Source organism: Rattus norvegicus, chromosome 1 (assembly GCF_021556685.1).
Source record: "Rattus norvegicus strain SHRSP/BbbUtx chromosome 1, alternate assembly SHRSP_T2T, whole genome shotgun sequence".
Classification (NCBI taxonomy): Eukaryota; Metazoa; Chordata; class Mammalia; order Rodentia; family Muridae; genus Rattus; species Rattus norvegicus.
In genome coordinates this window covers 65,130,355-65,148,135 of record NC_141534.1, presented here as the reverse complement: position 1 = coordinate 65,148,135, position 17,781 = coordinate 65,130,355, and the positions used below count along the sequence as shown (strand labels likewise).

The following is a 17,781-nucleotide window of genomic DNA, read 5'->3' as shown; positions in this document are numbered from 1 at the left end:
ATACCCACACTTATAAGGAAGAAAGAAAATAACAAACCAAGGGTGCTCAATTTCATTAAGCATCAGAATTTAAATGTTTTGGCCATGTAAACAAGCTTAACTATGGGGGTAGTTTAAAAGTACACCATTTCCACAACCTTTCCCCCATATAATATTGAGAACCAGAACAACCCTGATTACAGTAATTCAGTGTTACAAGGGCAGAGGACATATAAACTGAATATATATATATATATGTTTATATATATTTGTTCATACACATTTATACTTACGTAAATATGTAACCATATACAACCAACAGACAATACCAAACAAAATGTAGAGAAACTTGAAGCAATCCCAATAAAATCAGGAACAAGGCAAGCCTGCCCACTCTGCCCCTATCTATACAATATATTACGAGAATTTATAGACAGAGCAATTAGATAACAAAAAGAGAGCAAAGGGATAGAAATTGGGAAGGAGGAAGTTAAGATATCACTATTTGTGGATGAAATGATAGTATAAACATGTGACCAGAAAAAACTGTACCAGAACTCCTCCAGCTGATAAACAACTTAAGCAAAGTAGCTGGATAGAAAATTCACTCTACCAAATCAGCAGTATTCCCCTACTCAAAGAAATAATGGGCTGAGAAAAATTAGGGAAACAGCACCCTTCACATTAGACACATATACTATAAAATACGTCAGCGTGACTCTAACCAAGCAAGTGAAAGATCTGTACAACAGGGACAAGTCTCTGATGAAGAAATTGGAGAAGACCGCAGAAGATGGAAAGATCTCCCATGCTCTTGGATCAGCAGGATAAACATAGTAAAATGGCCATCTTACCAAAGGCAGTCTATAGATTCAATGCAATCCCCATCAAAATTCCAACTCAATTCATCATAGAATTAGAGCAATTCTCAAATTCATCTAGAATGACAAAAAACACAGGATAGGGAAAATATTCTCAACCATAAAAGAAATCTGGGAGAATCAGCATGCCTGACTTCAACCTGTACTACAGAGAAATAATTTTAAAAAACGCAGTTATTTATACAGGGACAGGAAGGTAGATCAAGGTAATACAATGTACAACCCAGAAAATAACCCTACACACAGATGGGCAATTAATCTGTGACAAAGAAGCCAAATCCATCCAGCATAACAAAACAGCATTTTCAACCAAAGGTGTTGGTTGAACTGTCGGTGAGCATGAAAAGAGTGCAAATTTACCTATTCTCCACTCCTTGTACAATGTTCAATTCCAAGTTGATGAAGAACCTCCATACAAAACCAGATACGCTGAATATACCATGGGGAAGAGACTCAAACACATTGGCACAGGGGAAATTTCTTGATTAGAATGCCAATGGCTTATGTTCTAAAATCACCATTCGACAAATGGGACCTCATAAAATTGAAAAGTATCTGTAAGGCAAAGGTCTTAGTCATTAGGAGAAAATGGCAATCCCGAGATTGGAAAAAGGTCTCTATTGATCCTACATTTGATAGAGAGCTAATATAAAAAATAGACAAAAATTCAGAAGTTAGTCTCCAAAAATCCAAAAACAATATTTTTCAAATGGTGTACAGAGCTAAACAAAGAATTCTCAACTAAGGAGCCTTGAAAGGATGAGAGGCACTTAAAGAAGTGTTCAACATCCTTCCTCATCAGGGATGTGTAAGTCAAAATGACCCTCACAATCCACAGCACACCAATGACTAAGATCAAAACCACAGGCGACAGGAGATGCTGGCAAAGATGTGGAGAAAGAGCAACACTCCTCTACTGCTGGTAGAACTACAAGCTGGTAAAATCACTTTAGAAATCAATGCAGTGCTTCCTCGGAAAATTAAAAATAGTTCTACATGAACAACTAGCTATAACACTACTAGACATAAATCCTCAAAGATGCTCCAACATATAACAAGGCCCCATGCTCCCTTATGTTTATATAAATCTTATTTATAATATCCACACGTTGTAACTAAGCCACATGTACCTCAATGGAAGAATGGATATAGAAATTGAGATGCATTTGCACATTAGAGTATACCAAGTTATTATAAACAATGACTTCACAAAATTTCAGGGAAATTAATAGATCTAGAATCTATCAACTTGAGAGAGGTAACCCAGACACAAAAGAACACACAAGCTGTGTACAAACTGATAAGTTATTATTACCCCCAAAAGCTCAATATGCCACAATAAAGCTCACAAACCATATGGAGCTTAAGAAGAAGGAAGACCAAAGTGTGGATGTTCATTCCCACATAGTACAGGGAACAAAATAATCACAGGAGGTAGAGAAAGGCAGGGACCTGGGAGCAAGAGAGAAGGGGAAGATAAATAAATATGCAGGGTTGTGGGGAGGACAGGATCAGGTGATAGAAAAGACATGAGAGAATTAGAGTTTCAGGAAATTGATTAAAAGTGTGTAGCAGTGGGGAATGATGAACAGGGTGTAGCCACTACAAAGTCCCAGATGTTAGGGAAGTAAGAGTCCCCCAGGATGCAAACGGTTGACTTTATCTGAAGTATGCAACAAGGGGGACCTACAACCTGTATAGACACCTCCACTAGATAGACACAGCCCCAAATCGGCGATGGGGCCACAGAATCATCTCAAAATTTTTACGTAGATATGTTCAAGTCCAAAGTACAGACAGCAATAAAAAATGGAACAGACACTAAAGGAAAGGCCATACAGAAACTATTCCACCTAGGATTCCATCCCATGAGCAGATACCAAACTGAGACACTGTTACTGATGTCAAGATGTGCTTACTGACAGAAGCCTGCTATTGCTATTCCCTGAGAGGTTGTACCAGCACTTGACCCATACAGCTGTAGATACTTACAGCCAACAATCAGACTGTGCCTGAGGACCCCACTGGAAGAGCTAGGTGAAGGACTGAAGAACCTGAGGGAATTCAGCCCCATAAGCAAAAACATTATCAGTTTACTGGACACCCAGAGCTCCGAAGAACAAAGCAAAAACTAAAGAATACACATGGAGGGAACCATGGCTCCAGATACATGGCTTTCACTGACATCAATGGGAGAGGAGGCCCCTGGTCCTGTGGAGGTTTGATGTGCCAGCATAGGGGGATGTTAGAGTGGTCAGGCGGGAGTAGGGGAGAGAGTGGAGGAGCTCCCTCATAGACGCCAAGCTGAGGGGCATGGGGAGGATGGAATGGGTGATTGCAGAGGGGCAACAAGGAAGGGGGATATCATTTGAAATTAAATGAATAAATTGATTAATTTAAAAAAATCTCATGATCATCTCAGTAGATTCTGAAAAGGCCTTTGGCAAAACGTGACAGTCCATCATGTGAACCTTACAGAGAGAGAAGGATACAGAAGAATACATGAACACAAAGTAATATACAGCAGTCCACTAGCCAACGTCAAACTAAATAGAGAGAAACTTAAAATAATTCCCATAAACTCTGGGGCAGGGCATGGCTGGCCACCCTCCCCCTAACATTTCAATATAGTTCTTGAAGTTCAGGCTAGAGCAATAAGACAACTAAATGTGAAAAACGAGATATGCATTGGAAGGGAAGAAGATATCATATTGGCATTTGTGATGATATCATAGTATGTACAAGAGCCCCCAAAAATTCTATCACAGAACTCCTACATTTGATAAATACCTTCAGTAAAGTGGGTGGATACAACATTAACTAAAAAAAATCAGTACCATTCTTTTAAACAAACAATGAAGGGGCTGACAAATAAATTAGGGAAAAATTGCTCTTTACAATAGCAACAAATAATATAAATGTCTTAGTGTAACTCTAAGAAAGTGAAAGATCTGTATGACAAAAATTTTAAATCTCTGAAAATAGCAATTGAAAGATATCAGAAAGTGAATGCAATACCCATTAAAATACCAAAACAAGTCTTTACAGACCTTAACGTGAAATTCTCAACTTCAAGTGAAAGATTTAATAAACTCAGGATAGCTAAAACATTCCTGAACAATAACAGAATTTCGGGAGGAATCACCATCTCTCATTTACTGCTGTCCTACAGAGCTATAGCAATAAAACTACAGTATTGGTATAGGAACAGGCAGGCTGATCAATAAAATGAAATCCAAGACCTTGAAATAAACCCACACAAGTATGGATGCTTATTGTCAATAAAGTGGGCAAAATCATCTGACAAAAAATAAGAAAGCATCTTGAACAGGTGGTGCTGGTCTAATTGGATATAGGCATAGGGAAGAATGCAATGAGCCTTATCTATAAACCTGTGCAAAACACATGTCCAAGTGGATCAAAGACCTCAAAATAAAAACTTATACATCAAATTTGATACAAGAAAAAGTGAGAAATAGGCTTGAGCAAATTGGTACAGGAGACAACTTCCTGAGCAGAACACCAATGGTGCTCAGATATTGAGATCAACAATTAATAAATGAAACTTGATGAAACTGAAAAGCTTCTGTAAGTAAAACAAAACACTTAATAGAAATGTCTGCATACAGGTTGGAAGAGGATCTTCACCAACCCTATAGTGCACAAAAGGCTAATATTCAAATTACATAAATAACAAGTGAAACTACAAGAGACCAAATATCCTAACCTAATAATGTGGTGCAGAGATAAATTCATCAGCAGAACTTTGAAGGGCCAAGAGCCACTTAAAGAACTGGTCACCATCCTTGGTCACCAGGTATATCCAAATCAAAAGCACCCTGGGATTCCAACTTATGTGCATCAGTATGGATAAAATAAAAATCTAAAGTGACATCCAGCACATGCTGATGAGGATGTGGAATAGTGGGAACACTCCTCCATTGCTGTTTGGATTGAAAACTTGTACATCCATTTTCGATATCATATTGGCAGTTTCTCAGAAAACTGGGGATCAGTTTTCATCTGGACTTAGCAAAACAACCCTGGGACATATAATCAAATGGTGACCCACCATCCCACAAGGACGCTTGATGAACTATGTTAATAGTGGTTTTATCTGTAATGTCCAAGAACTGAAAACAACCTGTATGTCCCCATACTGAAGAATGGATACAGGAAATATTGTGTATCTACACAATGGAATACTCGTCAGCTATTAAGAATAAATACATTATGAATTTTGTAGGCAAATGGATGAACTTGAGAATGTTATCCTGAGTGAGGTAACCCAGAACCACAGAAAAATGTATGTCATTTATAAGTGGACATTAACCATAAAGTGCAGGATAACAGGTTGATAGGCATGAAGGAAGAAGGAGGGCCTGAGTGAGGAGGTGTGGATCTCACAAGAAGGAGAAACAAAATAGTCTAAGAAGGATGATGGAACAGGGTAAGAGAAGAGGCAGGAAAGGAGATGGAAATGCTGATCAGGTCTAGGGAGAGTGGTTTGGAAGAGGGCTAGGAGTGAGATTACAAATTGTCTGGGCAGGAGTGTCCAGGGATCTCTGGTGACTTGCTGGATGCCTGGTAAGTGAGAGGATGGGGGAGTCTATGGGGGTGACTCTAGCTTAGATTCCTACCGGAGCAGAAGATGGAAATGGCCACCTCCTGTAGCAAGAAAGAACTTCTAGAAGAGGAAGAGGACATCAATGCACTCACAACACCTTCAACTCAAAATCTGTTTTGCCAATAAGTGTGCAGGGATAAAGGTAAAGCAGATATTGAGGGAACAACCAAACAATGACTGCCCCAAAGTGAGATCCATCTGATGTGACAGAGACAACCTCTGACAGTACTTATGTTACTCTGATTTACTTGCAGACAGAAAAGTAGCACACCTGTCTCTGGAGAGGCTTCACTCAGCAGCTGAAAGCCACAGCCAGTCCTCAGATGGAGCTTGGGAAGTCTTGTGGAAGAGTGGGGGAGAGTGGTGAGCAGACTAGAGGGGTTAAAAACACTACAAGAAGTCCCCTACAGTCAGATACCTTGGACCATGGAGTATGCTAGAGCCTGTGCAACCAACCCCAGGGCCAGGTGTAGCTATCTGCAGTTGGTCTCCATGTGGGTCATCTGACAAGTAGATCCAGGACTGTCTCAGTCTCTCTTGCCTGCCATGGGAACCCTTCCCCATACCTGGGCAGCCTGATTGTAAATCTGTGGGACAGGGGTTGCCTGATACTGCTGGGAATACATGTCCCAGGGTGGGGTGGTACCTAGGGAGTCTGCCCTTCTACAAAGAGAAGGGAGAGCATTATGGTGAGAAGGATTTGTAAGGTGGCACTGGGAAAGGAGGAGGGAAAGTGGCTGGGATCAGGATGTAACCTAAATAAAGAATACAGTACTGTAATTAAGAAAGTTAGAATGGAAATCGGAAAGATTGCTCAGTGTTAAGAGGACTGATTGCTCTTCCAGAGGCCTGAGTTCAAGTCCCAGCAACCACATGGTAGCTCACAAATATCTCTAATGAGATCTGATGCCCTCTCTGGTATATCTAAAAACAGCGACATTATATATATGTACACACACACACACACACACACACACACACCCCACACATATATATCAAATGAATAAATAAGTTAATAAACAAACAAACGTAGGAATTACCTGGTCTTAGATTCAGAGAAAGGAATAAAGTGTAATGAGATTATATTCAAACCCATGTCATGTACTGCCTGGATCTTTCATATCTGCAGGAACCATCACAAGGAAGAACAAGAGAGGCTGGAGAAGGATGGGGAGGGTTCTGATCCCTGCAGCTCCTCAGTATCCACTAGCACAGCACTTGCCCTTGGGAGACGATGTCATCCATTCTTCCAGACTGTTGCACCAATCAAAATTACATGCTCTGTGGATGAACCTGTAAAAGAGGACAGTTGCTCTTGGGCTAATATGGAGGTTCCTTGCCTCTCAGCAAGCTCACTGCTGCCTTTTGAGGTCTCTGGAGGGTGAGCAAAATGAAGACACACAGAGTAGCCTCAGGTTGAGTCAGCCAGGCCCAGGGGGCTCAGTGGTGTCTCTGATTCCCAGGCCCTCCCTGAGATTGAACACTCTACACAGTGTAAGAGGATTAGGGGATAACCAGGAAATGCAGTTGCTCAGGTGGCTGGCTCTGTAGGAGGGAAATAAATCACAGTGGGAAGCTTCAGGACAGTCAGGTGACCTGAGCCCTCCACAGAGTCTAAGTCCAGACTCACAGACATTCATTCTATTCCCAAGTCTCCTAAACACAGGCCTTGACTGATCTGCAGTCCAGAGTATTGTATTATACAGTGTCCCTTAGAGAGAGGACATACTTTCCAGTTAGGCCTCTTCTGTGTCACACTGAGACTGGGTCTGTAGCACAGTGGATGCTGATGGGGACTGGCCACAACTGGCATTCTATCCCATCTCATGCAATAAAGAAACAAACAAACAAACAAACAAACAAATAATCCATCTCACTCCTTGCAATCCTCATTGTCACTACAAGGGAGCGCTGCTGTGACCTTCTTCTTACAAATAAAAGCTGACTTGGCTCAGGGAAATGAATGGATGGATGGATGGATGGATGGATGGATGGATGGATGGATGGATGGATGGATGGATGGATGATGGATGGGTGAATAGATAGATAGATAGATAGATAAGTAATTTGACTTAATCAGTTTCTTCCAGTCCTATTTTTCTGAGCAAAACACACTGGACATGTCTGCTGCAATTGCTTGTTCTTCATTTCTGATTTCTTTGGCTGTTCATTCAAGGCAGCTCCCTTAGAATCTGCTCATCTCAATAAAGGCCTATCTGTTGAATGTATAGCTTCTCAGTTAGGAGCTGAGGCATTCTTGGAAGGACTTCCCAAAATCCCCTCTGGGGCAGTTGCCAGTGTTCTCTACTTCAGACAGAAGCTGCATGAAGCAAACACACACCTGTCTGAACATTCCAGCTTGGGTGCACGTCACAGTGCACCTGCCCCATGGTCCCTGCCAGTTGCACACGCCACAGGGCCACTACTACAAGATCCCTACCCCAGGACTCCTGCCCCCTTGCATCTCCCCCAGGATCCCTGCTCTGTTGTAACTGAACCAGGGTCCCTGCCCTGTTGCACCTGGCCCAGTGTTCCCACTCAGCTTTACTGTCCCAAAATCCCTGGCCAACTGCACCAGCCTCAGGGATCCAGTCTCATTGTTCCCAGCCTGGAGCAGCTTCCTGAAAGTGCCGACTAACTGTCCCGAGGTGGCATATTTGAAAATCTAACTAAAAGATCTCGCCAGTCAGAACCCATTTTCTTTGCTGGCACCAAGTAGATATTAGCAGGGCTTCATCACCTTCCCTTTCTCAATCCCTTCTCACAGTTGGCCATGTGGAAGCAAAGAAACTGGCAGCAGAACATGGGATAGTCACTCAGGGTATCAGCACTCCTAGAATTCTCATGAGATGGGCTGCTCTGACATGTGATACTGGGGTGGCAGGCAGGCTTTGACATTGAAGAAGCCCAGGGTGCTGCCTCTGCTCACATGGGTGCCAGCACCTTAGCCTAACTCTAGATGACCTATACTCTGAGAGGAGGAAGGAGATCTTCCTACATAGAGGCTGTCCTCTGAATCTGTGCTGGCCAAGGTCAAGCCAGAGTGTTTGAACATGCCAGTTCCAGCCCCTGAGGGTTCTCTGCCTGCCTGGTGTTTTGCTGTGCTTTATGTCTGGCAAGGTGAAGATGTGGTCCATACTAGGAATATCTTTGAAGGCAGCTGCCCTGGGTTTCCATGCTAACATATAACTATGGACTGACATGGACCTAAATACCAAGAACAGTGCCAGGAATGTGAATTCCATAGTGAAGAGCAAATGGGGCCTTGATGCCATCTTGTGCAGATCTGACAGGAGTCAGTACACACAATTCCCCGTACATCCAAGTCCCGTGGGGAAATTCTCTGTCAAGGGTAGGTGATGCCTCATGAGAGTACACTGTCAGGGTAGGACAAGACACTTGGGACTACTGTCCTGAACTCACCAGTCTCAGATGAATGGGCTTTGAAAAGTTTTCAGAACACAGAATAGGGGTGTGTAAGCAAGTGCAGGTAATCCTTGGGAAACACATAGTTATTGAGGAGGTTCTGAGAGCTGTTGGATCCACTCCTGGAGAAGACAGTATTGTTTCAGGGAGTACAAAGCAGAAGCCTGCTGATGCTATTCTCAGTATTGCAATGGAGCAGTAACAATTCCTTAGGAGCAGGATATCCTAGCACTCTCAAATCAAGCAGACAGCCTACAGCCTCTTAGCCTCATCGTTCCAAGAGAATGCCGCTCATGTGTGAAGCTTCTAAAGTCTGGAAGCTGGGGAAGGGAACATGGAAAATGAATATCCTAGTAAGATCACCAGTGGAAGGGGAAGCCCTGGGTCCTGCTAAGACTGAACCCCCAGTGAACTAGATTGTTGGGAGGAGGGCGAAAAGGGGGGGGAGGATGGGGAGGAGGGAAGGGGATGTTTGCACGGAAACTGGGAAAGGGAATACTGGAAATGTATATAAGAAATACTCAAGTTAATAATATATATATATATATATATATATATATATATATATATATATATATATATATATACTGAGGTCAACACTAGATAGGGCATAGAGCAATCCATACATCATGGGATTCAACGGGGCATTTTATGAAAGAGCTATTTCCCAGGAGGACACATGTGTGTCAAGGCCTCCCTTCCAGCTAGGCCTTTGGAATCTCCAGTGCTAAACACTGTCTCTTCCTTTGCAGAAGTGAAACATAATAAAAATTCACACTTCACAGTACAGTGAATAGCAAAAATGGCGAAAGGTGTAAATAGAACCGATTAGTACCAGAGTATGTGGATTGATGTTATATGAAATGTGTTTGGATGCCGTGCAGTATCCTCTTCCATGTTCCTACATACTGAGCAACGACCCAGTACAATTTCTCTCTAGACAGAACCATCTGGAATTCACTCACTGAGGGACTTATGCCCTGGAGTGGCAGCTACAGGTAGGACTTGTGCAACCATGTCACGAAGCGAAGAGACAGAGATGCATGGATTAAATGGAGAGAAGCAGATTGGAATGGTGGAGAGGGTAACCTGCTAACAACACCAAACCACCAGCAGGATGACAATGGAGAACAGCGAGCAGTTAGTTTCCCAGCCAGCCTCACTCTCCATAGCCAGACTTCTTCCAGTCCTTCCGTTTTCCCAAGGAAAGAAAAGTTCAAAAAGCAGGGACAGGGAAAGAAAAACTGCTCTACTCCCAGGAGCCAAGGACAAGCCCCCTGGCACCTCCCTGTCTGAGCCCATAACCAGCCACAGCCCAGTCCTGGGATCATCTCTAGAGGCACAGGACCCAGGCAGATGAGTCCTTGAATCACAAACGGCTCCTCTACAGCATTCTATGGCTGTCAGTCCTGAGTCCCTGAGCCTGAGGTGCTCTGCACAGCTATTTAGAGAAGCCTTCTCCTGATCTCTGTACAAAGATCTCTGTGTTGGATGTCAGAGGAGAGTGTTCACCCAGAATGGGTTGGGGCTCTGGCCCTCTAATCTGTTGGTCCATGTTAACTTCTCCACAGAGAAAGCTTATGAGCTTTGCTGATGCATCCATTAGGCGTTTGGGGGATTCAAACTCAAGTCTCTGCCTAGTCCTGCAGCTTTGTCTCAGGTGTTTGATGATAACCTAGAGCCTTTCTGAGGACTTAGGAGAACAGTGTCCTCTTGATGGGTCAGTTTAGAAACAGCTTTCTCTTTAAAAAAAGAAAACTATACCATCAGTTTGAGGCTAATCCTTCAGAATTCATGGAAAACAAGACAGCCTGAGTGTAGACATGAGGACTTTAAAGCAGTTTCCAGAGTAAACATTCAAAACAGAGAACTATGGACAGCTAAACTACTTACAGGGTTTTATTTCTAACAGCCTAAAGTCTTTCCATAGCCCATAGAAGCCACAGTCTCAGAGTCCTTCCCAACCATGTCATGACAGGTCCTATTGTGACCTCATGAGGAGCGATTGATAGGCGGCCCAGCAAACACATATTAAGCTGTTGCCAGGCCTGGAATTCTTTGAGTGCTTTGAGAGGAGGTGTGGAGTGGAGCCCTCTGCGACTTGGTGGTATCTAGTGAGCTGTGTGTGCTGTATCGAATTTTACTGTACTGTGTATATGTGTATGTATCAGTGTGTGTAAGAGAGTGTGGGTTGACAGATTGGCCTGTGTGTGAGTGCGTGTACACTTTTGCCTGTGTGTTTGTCAGTATATGTAGGAGTGTGTGAGTTTACAGGTTTGTATGTGTGTATGTGTTTGTATGTGTGTATGTCTTCTTGTGCGTATGTGTATCCCTGTGTGTATGTGTGTATGTGTCTGACGTGTGTTTTTCCAGCTTTGCTTGTGTGTAAGTATGCGTGTTTTGTGTGAATCTGGGTGTTTGTAAGAGTTTGTGTGAGCATAAGTTCACTTCTGTGTATTTCTGTGTGTGTGCCTGTGTGTGTGCCTGTGTGTGTGTGTGTGTGTGTGTGTGTGTGTGCACATGCCCATCCCCTTTTGCCCCTTGTATCTATATTACCTGCACCTCAGTGCAAGAGCATGTAGAGGCCAGAAGTCACCCCGGCTCCTGTTCCTGAGGTAGGTTCTCAACCTTATTTTCAAGACAGGCTCTCTCACTGGCCTGCAGCTGCCCAAGTATCTGGGCTGGCTGACCAGTCGCTCCCAGGCATTTGGTATGCCAACCCCATAATATCAGTTTAAAGGCCTATGTAGATGGCTGGCTGCCTATTTCTTGATTGATTGATTTTTGGATGACTTCAAGAGAAAGAATCAGGTCGCATATTGCCACGCCACTGGCTATTTCCTTATTGGGGTTTTGTTTTTTGTTTTATTTATTTATTTATTTATTATGGATTGCTGGTTTCATTTTTTAGTGGTTTTTATGTTCTCACATGCTATATTACTGCTTTGATTATTTACGGTTCTGCAGTCGGATGATTAACTCTATCTCCATTTTCAATGTCCTGCGGTTTCATCCTTTTACATTATTCCTGTTTCTCTATTTATTGAGTACAAGCAATCATTGGCTTAGACTTGATACAAATTTGCCCTTTGTGACACTTTGACTCTTCGGCCTTTGTTTAAGGTTTACTATTCACTGATATTTAACTGCCTTATTCCTTGTGGTTGGTTAATTTTAATTTTCAGTATTTTGCTCTGGAGAGTTGTGGATTTTTGTGGATCACTAGGTCCTGAAATGCAATGGAGTTTTCCCTTAAGTGTTGGCTTTTTATATTTGTTTGTTTTGTCTTATACTAATTCTTTCTCCTCTTGTTTCTTTCATCTCTTTTTTTTTCTTCAATGAACATCTATTCATAGTATTGACCATCTTTGGCCGCCCAATCCTATTGTAGTATGACGATTTTTATTTTCATCATTGCATTTACTATGTGTGTGCTCTTGGCTTTCTCTTTTGGGGTTGGTTATTTGGGTGGCTTTTACTTATGACTCTTCATATTTTCCCCTTAACTTTTTCATAATTTTGCTCTATTTTTCTAGTCTAGTTTTTACTTTGTCTTTGTTTGTTTTTTTTTCTTTTTCTTTTGTTTGTTTCTTTTAGGTACCACAAGTGTAATTTTAGCTCCTATATTGCTCCATCTTTTTCATTATTTGATTCCATTTTTGTTATTTTTAGGTAGCATTAGTACTGATAAAATGCCTACAGAGACTGAGGAGGAGTTACCAACCCCTACACCCGAGCCCAGTATCTCTGCGGAGGGCAACTTCCATTCCCAATACCAAGTATTGGGGACAATTGGGCAAGGGGGCAACGCCAAAGTCCTCCTGGCACACCACCGGCTCACAGGAACCCCGGTGGCTGTCAAAGTTCTGCGGAAGGACAAGCAGTGGTTCCAGCCAGCCATGATGGAAGCAAACATAATGAGAAAGATCAACCACCCCAACATAGTGTCTCTCATACAAGTTATTTGAAAGGAAACGAGAATATACCTCATAATGGAGCTGGTGGAAGGCCAAGAACTCTACCAGTACATCAGAGAGTCAGGGCACATAGAGGAGGATGAGGCCCGGCAAATATTTGAACAGATATTGTCAGCAGTGAGCTACTGCCATGGAAAGGGGATTGTTCACCGAGACCTCAAACTGGACAATATAATGATTGATAAAAACAAAAAGGTCAAAGTCATCGACTTTGGGCTTAGCACCCAATTTCAACCTGGAAAAATGCTAAACCACCACTGCGGCACGTACTCTTTTGGTTCCCCTGAACTCCTCCTTGGCCATCGGTATGACGGGCCGAAGAATGATATGTGGATTATAGGAGTGGTCTTGTACTGTATGGTAGTGGGAAAGCTCCCATTTGATTCAGTGATCATCCAAGAACTGCAGAGACAAGTAGTGGCAGGGGTATATCCTGCTCCCTGTGGGGTTTCAAAAGAACTGGAGGACCTCCTTAGTAAATTACTGAGGGTAAATCCCAACTTTAGACCAACAGCAAGAAAGGCGATGAAACACCCTTGGTTCAAAGAACACTGGAACGAATTGATAGGTCCCTATGAAGAAATGCTTCCCCTCACACCAGACCCGGCAATTTTGGATGCCATGAAAAGCATTGGATTCCAAGCCTCTGTAGTAAAACACTCTTTAAAACAAAGAAAATATAATGAGGAAATGGCAACTTATTTCTTTCTACAAAAGCAGGCTCTCCAGGGGGATGGCTGCACAGCCCAGGCACAGCAAGTGAGTCCCGTTGCAGCACCATTCCCTAGCCTTGATCCTTCTGCTGCTTTTAGATTAGAACCAAAGAGGAGTGGAAGCCTGCCAGTCCTTGGCACCTTGCGGGTGTCATCCTCCCATGGTCACGTATCTCACTATGGCCAGAATGCTCATCCAAAAGGAGGCAAAAGATCCACTGTGGCTGGTCGTCTCAGGCCTCTACCGATGACACCTACACAGGACCACTATCACAAATGTGCCGTGAGTGTCCCATGCATTCAAACAACAAGCATCTTCACTGAGAAGAGTAGCAATAAGGAAATCAAAGAAGACAACCCACTCTCCCACACAGCCCCATTAGAGGATAAGCCCATCCCCAGCAGGGTCCGGCACAGAGGTTTTAAGGGGTGGACCAGGAATATAGCAAATGCCCTGATAAAGCTGTGTTGCTGCATGCCAAGGAGAAAGAAACCTCGCCTGGGGCAGAACAGAATCTCCCCCCAGAAATGAGCCACAGGGAGAGTCCAGAGAACAAGCAGCAGGCATAGCCCAGGTACCTTTGTGCTTTGTCCTTTTCAGTTTGCTCTATGCTGGTCCTTCCTCTGTCTCTGGTTTCCATTTTCCCCACAATTCTTACCTTGTATCTTCTCTAAGTTCTTTATGAGGTTTCCCCAACACCAAGCCTTCTCCCTCTTCTTGATTTCTCCTCTTCCCAGCAGGGACCCAATAGGATTGATGAGTTCCACACTCTACAGAGTTTTCTAGTTGGCCCAACCCTTCAGATGGACTCCAGCTACCCCTTAGGCCAATAGCTCCCACAGGGTGAGGACAAGAGTTTCATGGGCTCATGGACTCCTCCAGGGGCTACTGATCTTTTCACATGTGGTCATCAATCACAAGTGCCTCAGAACAGAGTCTTATGTTTTCAAATGTAACATCCCATTCCATTAAGCCTCAAAACTAATTAACAAGGTTTGTCATTGAGTAAGTATCAACAAACTAGTTTGTGGGTTATAGTTGATGGTCAGAATCCTGCATGCATGCATATTGTTTTGCATACTGGATTTTTTTTGTTCCTAAGACCTATTGATCTATTGAATTTTATAGGTGGTAGTTCTAATCGGTTTCTTTCAAAGACCTCAACTGAGAAGTAGAAAAAAGAAGTTATAATATAGTAAGGCAAATCAAAGCCCCAAATGGTAAGCTAAGAATTCTACCTCACTGTCTTTTTTGCTTGGAATAAATTGTCTTGTCTATTTCACAGTGTCATCTGGAAATTCTTTCATGTCCTCAGTATAAACAGTAGGTGATTTCAGACACATGACAATGGAAAAGACACCAGCAGAAACTACAGCAGCAACAGGAGTAGCAACAATAGCAGAAGCAGCATTAGGCACAGCAGCAGGAGGAGGAGAGGAACGAGGAGGGTAGGAGGAGGAGGAGGAGGAAGATGAAGAGAGGAGGAGAAAGAAGAGGAGGAGGAGGAAGAGAAGGAAGAGGAGGAGAAAGAGGAGGATGAACAGCAGGGGGAAGATTTTGATTCCCTGTCCCCGTGAGAATTGCTGATGACTACTTCTGGACACAGATATCATGCTGAGAACTGTTTATCAAAATGATTTAACAGAATATTAATTTTCATAGAAGACATGTCAATGTTCCTGAGGGCATGCAGCCCTGGAAAAGAGAGCCAGATGGCAGAGGCAAGCAGTGTGGAATGTTCTTACTGAGGAAGACCTTCTCAAAGCTGATGATATAATAGGTATGAAGGAGCATTTCATGGGAGTCACGGTCCCATGCCCCTGTGTCAGGGCACACAGAGCTCCTAGCCTTGCATCCTGCGTGAGAGGGGACCTGGAATATTCCCTGATCCCAACAGGGTCCTGGATTGCATGGTTCTCCCTCAGTCATGGTCCTCCCTGTGCCTCATGGGGTCCGCAGCTTCTACAGGCTGAATTTATATCAGTGATTAACTGGAGCTGGACCACAACCACACCACAGGCAAGCCCTGGGCACTGAGGACATTAAGAGCAGCAGACAGCATCTCCTCCGCTGCTTCTGACTCTGCTCCACAAGCCAAGGCAGCTCCCACACAGCAGGCATCCAGCCTAACTCCCAGCAGGGAGAGTGTGAGATGTCTGTGGATGAGCCCACAGGGACTATAGGATTCTGTGGGAAGACATCTGGTAGCTTCTGGAGCAGCTGCAGCAGCCAGGACACATGAACTACAGTGGAGGTGAGCTATAGGAACAGATAGCAAAGAGCCTGATCTGGCCAATGCTGATCTGAATCCCTGAGGGCAGGCTGGAATGGTCACTCAGGGCTATTAGAGTGAAGGCCAGCCAAGGGCATACAATGTGTCACTAACATTCTCAAAGTCTTGTCCAGGAAAAAAAAACCACTGGCCTTGACCACTAAAGTTGAGTCCAGACTCATGGGCTACAGGATAGCAGATTGAACTGAGTCTGAATTCCCATGAGTATGACCTCTGGCTGCTCCCTAGGCTCAGTATAGATGAGCATGAGAAGGCACCATTGCTGTGTTTGCAGGAGTAGCAGAGAGCTCGGAATACATGACCCACTCCTAACCCAGACTGGAGCCACTCTGGGGAGGAGATGGCATCATTTGAGAGATGGGCTTATGCGGGACACTGTGCTCTGGTTTGTGGCACATACACCTCCTGTCTTTCTTGCTGACAGTTCAGATCCTCAGCTGGCCTCATCACGGACAGTCCCATGAGGAGTGGGTGTTTGGTTCCTGCTTCCCAGTTAGGGCAGGAACAAGCCCAGACGCAGTGAGTAAGGACAGTGCTTCTGTCTTGACCCAGCTTCCTTGTCCTCCCCCCTCCCCCAACTCATATCAGGAGCCACCCAGAGACCTTCATAGGAGTGTGGGTCATGTTAATCGGAATGCACAGCTGGAGATTAAATTCTGGGTAAGGTCTCCATACAGCCCTGGTGGCTCCCACACCCTGCCTACCTAAGTTTTCCCAATTGGGTCCTCAGGGTCGTGGAGAATCTTCTACAGGCTGCCATGAAGATACAGCCAGTTTCTTGGTAACATTGTGTTTAGCAGAGGTTCTCTGCTTCAGGCACAGAGCCTTCCAGTTTGCTGAGTAGCACACCAGGACCAGAAAAGTGTAGATCCCTCCAGTGGTAGACATGAAGTACTGCAGGAGTTTATTTCCTGATTACTTCACATCTACCTTGTTCTAAAGGCTTTTTGTCAGACACATAGGGACCTAAGAAACTTGAGTTTGCACCCACATAGGGAACCCAGGACACTAAACCAGCAGCCCTGTTAAACGTCGGCAGAGGACAGTCTGGGCTCTGTGTTTATAGAATGGCTCTAGACTGGTATGAAGACTGATTGACCAGCCAGTCAAGGAGAGTTAGGGACAGTTAGAGACTTGCAGGAGAGCATGAGCGGCAGACACAGCAGAGTCCAGACCAACAGTGGAACCGGTTCATTTAATAGAGAAGCATATGCCCTCCCAAAAGGCTGTCAGCTTAAGGCACTGCACTGAAGACCTGACCCAATAACATGCCCAATTTACACATCACCCACCTGTGGCTTGTGGAGGGTCCTCAGGGTAGATACTAAAGTCCATCATGGCTGAAAGGCAGAAGTTTGCACATCATTGCAATGTGGAGGCTACTCTCTGCTGATGGGACCCACACAGTCTGTGAAAAAGTTTGCTTAAGTGAAAGTTGGCCGATCTTGAACTCTCTGGTCTTCCAGGGTAGTGTGTGTTGACCACATGCAGAGCCATTCCTGAAAAACGTAAGAGCCAAAATTCAACAATAGGGAGAGAATCCTGTGCCAGATGGAATCCCTCAGGCCAGTGCGGATTCAGAGACATCCTATGCCATGGCATGGAGGCTCCCAAGAACTTCTAGGATCAATGTGAGCCACACCAGAGGCCACAGTCCATCCTGGGAGAACATTAAAGTATCTGGAATTATCAGGGATCCTAAGGTAGGTTCGTCAGGATATGGAGCTGATGCATGGTGGGATGCTTGGAGGATACAGCCTAAGGCAACGTAGAGGGAAGTGTGTTATGAGAGCTAAGACAGAGCAACCACACAGTCTGAGAACAAGTTTGCTTAAGTGAAATTTGGCCGTCCTTGAACTCTCTGTTCTTCCAGGGTAGGATGGC

General features: G+C 44.0%; 1 pseudogene; it reads left to right on the top strand.

Annotated features, from left to right (window-relative positions):
- The first annotated feature begins 12,905 nt into the window (after positions 1 to 12,905).
- LOC148007159 (sperm motility kinase Y pseudogene) lies at positions 12,906 to 14,135 on the top strand (annotated as a pseudogene).
- The last annotated feature ends 3,646 nt before the right edge of the window (positions 14,136 to 17,781 follow it).